At 38.9% G+C, this 8,162-nt stretch overlaps 1 long non-coding RNA gene across 1 annotated transcript; it reads left to right on the plus strand.

Moving 5' to 3' along the window:
- The first annotated feature begins 1,905 nt into the window (after positions 1-1,905).
- Positions 1,906-7,883, plus strand: LOC139798513 (uncharacterized). The gene is made up of 3 exons (XR_011726839.1): positions 1,906-2,103; positions 4,321-4,380; positions 6,193-7,883. It is a non-coding gene; the product is annotated as an uncharacterized lncRNA (long non-coding RNA).
- The last annotated feature ends 279 nt before the right edge of the window (positions 7,884-8,162 follow it).

The raw sequence follows: 8,162 nt of genomic DNA on the forward strand, positions 1-8,162 counted from the left end.
TTCCTGTGTCTTAGATCTTCTGCAAACCAAAGCAAGTAGATTGAATATCCCATTAAATTTATCAGCTGTTTTACATGCCTTGTTTAGGTTGTTTTTTGTTTGAGTTTTTTTCCTTGAAAAAGATCATGTCTGCTTCTTCTGTGCTATCTGTAGAGATAATATGGTACATTCTGTTTCATTAACAAAATTTTATTTAGTATGCAGATGAATTAAAATAATTTGTAAAGTTAAATGTCCTATCTAAAAATCTCATTTTCTTCCCCATGCTCCCTTTCATCCTCAGCTTTGCTTTCAGGTAGTACAAGAGTTATGGGGTAACCACTACATCTTTACAAGAGTATTGTTTAGCCTGGAAAACTGAGAATTTACACCTTGGGATCTTGGTGTAGGTTAACACCCTATACAACATAGTCCCTTCCTATGCTGTTAAAACCAAGTGAGTGCTTTCCTGAGCAAGACTGGAGAGTCAAAGGTTTTTGTGAACTTGAGTGGGATGGACTCTGCCATATAACTTGACACAAATACAAGTACCAAATCTAGCAATGTCAGCTTGGGTCTGCAATTTAAAAAGTTGCTTATGGAATGGAAAGAATTACTTCAGAAAACCCAAACTGAAGAGATTCTGCTATTAGCATCTTAGATTTCACTCTGTCCTGAAGGTTGCACAAACCACACTTTCTTCTCCCTTTAGCATTCACTGAAAGCAGAGCAGTGTTTCTGTGGATACATCAAATCTTCCAATCTGGTTCAGTTAATAGAATGCACTGCAGAGATGTTCCCATGTCAGGCTCCTTCCTGTAATGCTTCTGCTTGCCCCCTTCTCTTTACTCTGCATCACTGACTAAACTGTAAAAGTATTTATTCAGAAGCTTAGCAGTGATGTGAAATAAAAATTACTACAATCTGAGCATTTGAGGTGTGCTGATGGGGCTGTTGATAAAGTACTTTGAAGACAGGATTGTCTGTAGCAAGGGTGATTTGAGCCAAAGAACCCTGCTGATGCCAGCAGTGGTGAGAAGACTGAGACATTTGGAATCTTCATAGTGTTTGGATATTGCTTGATAGTAATGCAGAAAGAGTCTTTTGGGGCTCAGTTTGGTAGATGGACAATTCAGAGAGCTGTTGATCCAGTGCAAGAAACAAGGCAAATCCAAAATTTGAAATATGAAACCTTGGAAATCTGGGGGCAAGGATGGTGGGGAGGACAATGCAGGTTCACCAGAGTGAAGCCTTCTGTCCTGCTGCAGTACAAAGTCTGAGTGGCTTCCAGGTACTGCTCCCACTCTTAAGGCTGCACAGCTCATAGTTTATTCTGGTATTTCAGATCCAATTCTTACTGGAATAAGCTGTAAGAACTAGATGCTGCCAAACATAAAAACTTCTGCCTTCTTTAGGAGATTCAGGTCTGCAGTTGATCCATGCTTGAGGGACTTTTTGTTTTTTTTTTTCTTTTCTTTCTGAAATGCACACTGTTGAATTTGATGGACTTCTTAGTCTTCTTTGCTAGGTGGAGTCTTTGTAACAGACTTCATTATCCAGATAGACACCGAGAAGTTGTTAATAAACTCAGAAATCTGCTGTTTGTTGTTACCAAGCTGTCTTGTTAATTATGTTAACAACACAACAACTGCTCTGATGTGAACACTGGAGTTGGAGTTTGCCTTTCCACATCCAGTACATTGCCCACACAGCTTCATTTCAGCTCTGCTCCCTGGCTTTCCAAGCATTCAGAGGAGCACCTAGGGAGCACACTGTGAACCACAGGACAAACCCAATCCCTCTGGGGCTCAATACCCAAAGCTGGGCTCTCCTTTTGAGCTGGTAGGACACTTCCCAATGCAGATAACTGCTGCCTGATCTTGTGTAAACTGCTGCTCCTAATAGGAGGGCCTGTTTCTTTACATCCCTTGTGCAATACAAGGGCCAAATCTCCACCCATTCTGCATACAGCATTCTGTATAAAAAGGTAAGGTGGTGCTGGGTCAGAATGCTGCTTCAACCTCCTCGAAGACATCTTGTGACCAGTTGGAAGGATGAAGCTGCTGGGGCTCTGTGGCTTTTTCATTATCTGCCTTTTGTGCCTCAGTGCCTTTACTGAAGAAGGTAAAGTATATTCTTCAAACACAATTGCCTGCTTTTCTTTTCCTCTTCTTTGCTTATTCTCTATACTGATTTAATTAAAGAAATTAAATAAATATAAAAAAGCAAACCCAGAGCTTGACAGCTGGAAAGAGAAAGAGGAGAATGAATTTAGGAAAGGACTTAGACTGCAGAATGTGATTCCATATCAATGCTTAGGTTTGTACAGCTGGTTTTTCCTCTGTTACTGCCTGTTCCATGTAGTACAGCATAATTAATACACACTTTAATAAGTGTTCTGAACCGTCCTCCTCTGAAAAAAGTTCTATTTTTCCAATAGATAATATAAAAACAGTGTATTTGTTAAATTGTTTCTCATTATTCAGAAGAAAACCTTTACTCTCTTATGAAATGAGGGAATATTAAACAGGTTACCAGAACTGGAGTAAAGGAGTTCTTGATAGAAAATTGTAATGGGTGAAAAAAACTCTTCTGATGTTCTATCAGTCTTGACTTTTTTTCTTTTTTCTTCTTTTTCTCTTTTTTTTTTTTTTTGACTGGTATTCTGCACTTTAATTCTGTTATTACCTTTTGCCATCCCCTTACTACTTTGCAATATTCCAAAGAGAACAAAATCACAGAACAATTTACATCTTAAAACTGGAGGTTTTTCCACCAGTCTGTAGCCACATCTGTGGAGATGTAATTGAGGGCTTGCAGGGAGACAGTTTAGTGGGATTTAAAAATTGAAAGTAGTAAATTTTAGAGTTACCAGTCCAGATTTTATATTTGATACTGTAAATCTCAAAGACTTGTTCCATGGTGTTTATTTTACACAAGATGTAGAGAATAACCATGAGAGAAGGAAAACCAAATAAGCTAAATGCCCAAAGGTCAGGGGAATCAGGTTTGCTGTGCTTCATGTTTTCTAGAAACCTCCAAAGAATCATTTTGTGTTTAAATATGAGTGTAGAGAAACATGTAGGAGCTCTCTTTCAAACTGCTGGAGTCAGCTGCCCATTTTTCTCATTTACTGGAGTTTGTTCTGAGTGTTGGAGCTGTTTGCCAGAAGAGTGGTGAGGGGGAATGAAAACCAGAGCTACACCATTTATGTACCTGTGGTCCTTCTGCTCCCTTGGCATTTTCTTATATTTATTCAGACCTCCCAGCTACCTTGAGGGAAACTTAAGGCAAAAGGAGCTGGATAACATCTAGATGTGTCTTCAGGAAGGAAAGGAAACAGCAGCAGCAAATAAACCCCAAATGAGTACACATGGGACCCTATAGTAATGTTCCCTGTTTGCTAATGTGCATCCTGGGGGTTGGTGCTTTGCTGCATCAGGAGGTGGGGAGGAAGCGTGCAAGAGTCTGTCCCTTAGCCATAAATGCACTGGTGGGGAAGCAGAAGTGCCTGGATGTACTTTTCATGTAAAACTTGTTAACATTGGAATGAAATGATGCTGGCAAGGCACCTCAGACCTCTCAGATGCTAGAGCAGCCACCATTACCTTGGCTGTTGAGCTGTGCCACCAGGACTTCCAGAAACTTTGAGCTTATGGGAAATTTTGTTGATTATGTGAATTTTTTGGGCTTATGTGAATTTTTGTTTGAGAATTCACCTACCTCTGTCCTTTATGCTCCACTTCTGCTTGAGTCAGTCTTTCTTCTCCCTATGGTTTGTCCAGCACATAATGTGTCAAGTATAATTCACTGCTGATTTAGTTAGCTCTGGTAGGGAGGGAATAATTAAGTGGCTTTGCCCACCCAGAGCAATTTATTCTACACTCCTGTGCATATGGACACAAGTAATGTTTTTTTGTTTTTTTTTTCCTCTCGGTAATCTTTTATATTTTCATTAATTGTTTTAACTATGTTTGTTGTAACTATTTAACAGAAGTTTTTTAACTATAAAAAGAGTGCAGAGTCTCTTTCTTAGCTAAAGACAGCTGGAATTTGCTGCTTATATTGCCTATATATGACATTTCAAAGCATAAAAAACTTCACGATGTGTCTGGTGTATCTAGAAGTAATGATGGAAAAGAATAAATTAATTCCCATTCTAGGCTAGGAACAAAGCTATGCACAGATGTAAAAAGCAGTCATAATCCTTTGATTTACAGATCTCTCCACTCAGGGCTTTCAGTGGTAAATACAATAATCAAAATGCCTGTGGACTAACTAATTTGGTGTCTGGACACAGCTATTTGCATTAATTGTCCATCTCTTATTTTTCACCCTTAGGTCAGAAGTTTAGTGCCTGCTGCTCGAAACTGCCCAAACTCAACCAAAAAGTTCATAAAGGTAACAAGATCTACAGTTTCAGTACATTACTTAAGTGATCATTTTAAATAAATCTTAAATAAAAATCAGCTGGTTTTCCATCTGCATCCATGCAGGTGAGTATTAGCTTCATTGTACCACTGAGAACTTTGGATTGGAAAGTAATAAGACATCTTGTAATAGTTCTCACAGTGTAGAGCAGTCAAGAGAGATACTTGGTCTCACCAAAGCATAAACTGTTCATGTAAGTTCTGGCTTTGAAGAAGGTATTGCTCATGTTTTGAGGGTAGGAAGAACAGTATCACAGCATAGAACAGAGACTGCAGAAGTGGAGTTTTATGGTGGCTTTGCCTTGCTGTATTCCATCCCCACTGATCTGTGATTGCATCCTTCTCCATGTTTTGAGAAATCAACCTAAGTGTGATTCTGTAAATTTCAAAAAATTCAAATTTTGAACTTGCAGACCTACCTACAGGATTTACCTGAGTTGGAATTTATCCTAACTATGGGTGTCTACAGACTGCACAAGTAAAAGTGTACTTGCTTTGAAGTGCTTGGATGCCTTTTCTACCCAAGTGCATTCCTTCCCCAGAGTGAGGGGCAGGGGAAGGTCACCCCGTAGTCTTTTGAGACCTTTTATTCTAAGGGATAATAAGGGAAACTCATAGCCTTCAACATGAGGGCAAAGCATTTTGTTGCTCTTTAAAGTAGCCGCACTGTGGGTGAGAGTTTCAAATGGTGCAATTGTCCTTTCAGAAAACAAATTTTCACTGGTTTGGTTTTTTATTTGCTTGTTTTCTGACTGGCTGGTGCCTAACTGCAACTCGGATGCAAATACCTCCCAGGTGCAAGCTCAGAATTCCCTGCCCTTGGAAATTTTTTTTTTGGCTCTGGAACAAGATAATGTAAGGAGGGAGTAAGTCAGCTGGGAGTTAACTTCTTGTTCACATCCACAATAGAAGAATTTTTTCTGTTTTCATCTATAGCTGTGGTAGCAACAGGAATAGTTCCCACAAAAAAGAGTGTTTTTTTTAAGCAGCTCTAACAATTTCTGCCATCATATTAGTACTTTCACCATATAAACATGAGAATTTTAGAAATCTTGTCTGCTTTCACCTTACTAATGGTAATTCAGCACCATCACTAGTCTGAAAACACTTCTTTCTGTATGTCCATAGCACCCCTGGTTTCAGTGAGACCCCAGTAAAAAAGAGCTAAGCCATGAAGAAATCTGTGATAGAAGGATTAGGTGTGCTCTTTAAAATAACTATGTTTTGAATCTTAAAGTTTTTTTATTCATTAAAATGGCTATCTAATGAAGATCATTAAACTTGAAAGGTACAGATTTTATCTAAAATAGTCTATTTCATGTTTATTTACCCTCTTTTATTTTTTCCATCATAAAATTACTAATTTGAAGTACCTAGAAAATCAGTTCCAGCTGGTTGGGTCCCTTAAATGCTTGATTCCTTTTTGAATTTGTCAACCTAGGTGGAAGTGCTTGTGTTTCTCTGCAGTTCAGCTGGTGCCTTTCCTTCATTTGCAGTTTCCCATGGGCTTTCTTTTATAGGCAGAGACTCATGGATATCAGGATCAGAGAACCCATTGCAGAGCTATGACTGTGGGTCAGGGATAGTTGGTAATCTCCAGCAATCTGGAGAAACAAAGAGAAAAAAAGTAATTGCCAACACATACAGTTTTATTTTTCAGATCACTGATAGTTTAAGTATACCATACAAACAAGCTCAGCTTCTGGTATTAAAGTTTTGTGCCACTCTTCATGCTTCCAATTAAACAACTCTCCTTTTTCTTTCTTTCGTCTTTGTTCTACAGGTGTGAACTTAATTATTCAGATGAAAAAAAAGAAATACTGCAAGCTCAAGGCATGTCTTCCAATGGTTCCTGGACCCCTGCCACAGTTGAAATGAGCAAACTGGTAGCAGGATCAAAAACATTTGCCTGCATCTCACAGTGCTTTGTTTGGTTGAGGGTTCTTCTTTCACAGATAGGAAATTACTGTATATTACTTTTATTTTGGGGGGTGGAGGGGAAAGGTTTCTGTCACTGCTGTTTATTTATTCACTTGGGCTTCTTCATCTTTGTAACATTAGCATCTAAAGAGTCAGACAAAACTTTCTGGCTGCCACTGCACGTCCTGTCAGTGCATTCCTCTGAACCAAAGGGAAGATCCAGCTCCTCTAATAAAAGGAGAGAAAGAGGAAAGGTGGCTGTATTCAAATACAGTGGTAAGCTTTGCAGTATCTTCTCTGAGGATTTAAATATGGCTTGGAAAAGGCCTGTTTTTTAGCTTCTGTAAGATTGTCATCAGATGTTAAATAAACACCATCCTGAAAAGGTCCTAGGGCTAAGCAGGTGAAATCTTTTCCTCCTGAAGGCAGCTGACCATCCGTAATATTTTTATATCAAGGATAAAGAAGCTGCCAGTCCTCCTCACAGGATCTCTTGAGTCAGGAGGTTGGAGAAGGAGCCTGTGTTTGATTGTTCTGCTGCTGATCAGCAGGCAAATGTATTTTATTTCTGGTTTGTCTTTTGCAGCTCACAGAAGGAATCCATAGAATACAAATGACAAGTAAATGTAAAAAGCATTTTTTGGTATTAAATGTGTTTGCAGCAGGATTTTACTCTGTAAAATATGGCTCTGTGTTTACAGCTCTGTGTAAACCATTGCTTAGAGGTATGAAGAATCTGTTCTTTAATATGAGCTTAAGCTCATTTCTTTTAAATCTAAAACTTGCTGCATGATTTTTCTCTTTGCCCCACACCCTCCAACCAGTGTGCTCTACACTGTCTGGTCCTTGTTCAGGCCAAATGTTCTCTCTGATAGGAAAAACAAGCCCCAGAGATCATTAGCACAATTACAGAAATATTCTGGGTCTCTGGAGGGATCTCAGGATATTATTTAATGCACTTCAGTATTTTTACTAAGTTTCCCAGACTGGCGTCAACCTAAGGCTGTGGTCTACTCAAGTTAAAGATCCTATTTTTGTGAGGTCCTACTGCTGGCTGAGCAAACTAAAGCAGGAGTCCTCAAATTATTTCAACAATCCAGAAATGATTTCAACAGGGATTGTGACTGCTCATCAAACCTTATCAACCATACTTTCTTCTTCATCTAGAGGTGTCAGGATGTCATATGTCAGCCCTTGTAAGTGATTCCTCAGTAGAGTTTGCCTCTTACGTACTAGGCTGTTTTCCAGGGCTACCATCTCATCATGGCTTCACTTACAAGCATCTTTCTCCTTTTTTTTTCTTTTTTTTTTTTTTTTTTTTTTTTTAAACTTTCTCTTCTACATATATCTGTTTGGCGTTACCAAAGAGAAGAAACACACTTACTTTTTGACTTTTCAAAGTGCACAATCTGTATACTTAAAAACCCCAGTAAATTTACCTTGTCCAAGCTGACAGATGCATTTTTTTGTATCTTGTGTTTTTGTGTGCATTTGTCTGCCAAGCCTGAAAACTGCACACCCTTCAAGTTCCAATAAAGATGTTTCTGAAGTCTGTGCCTCACTTTGTTTCAAGTTTAATAGTACCAGCTAGCACCAAATCAGTCTCTCTGACTTGACACTATTCCTGTAAATTTTCAGGAGCACAGGAGAGGTGATCCCTGCTGACAGGGAGTATTGGTACAGAGGCAGCTTTGGGGATTTTTTTTTTTTTCAAAGTGAGTGGTTAAAAAAAACAAATTATACATTCTTTATGCAAAGTTATTATCCCAAAAGGTGTAATGGGGGCTCTTGGTGTTGGCTTTTCCTCCCTCTGGACAAAGGCCTGGGTATAGT

Source organism: Heliangelus exortis, chromosome 7 (genome assembly GCF_036169615.1).
Source record: "Heliangelus exortis chromosome 7, bHelExo1.hap1, whole genome shotgun sequence".
Lineage (NCBI taxonomy): Eukaryota > Metazoa > Chordata > Aves > Apodiformes > Trochilidae > Heliangelus > Heliangelus exortis.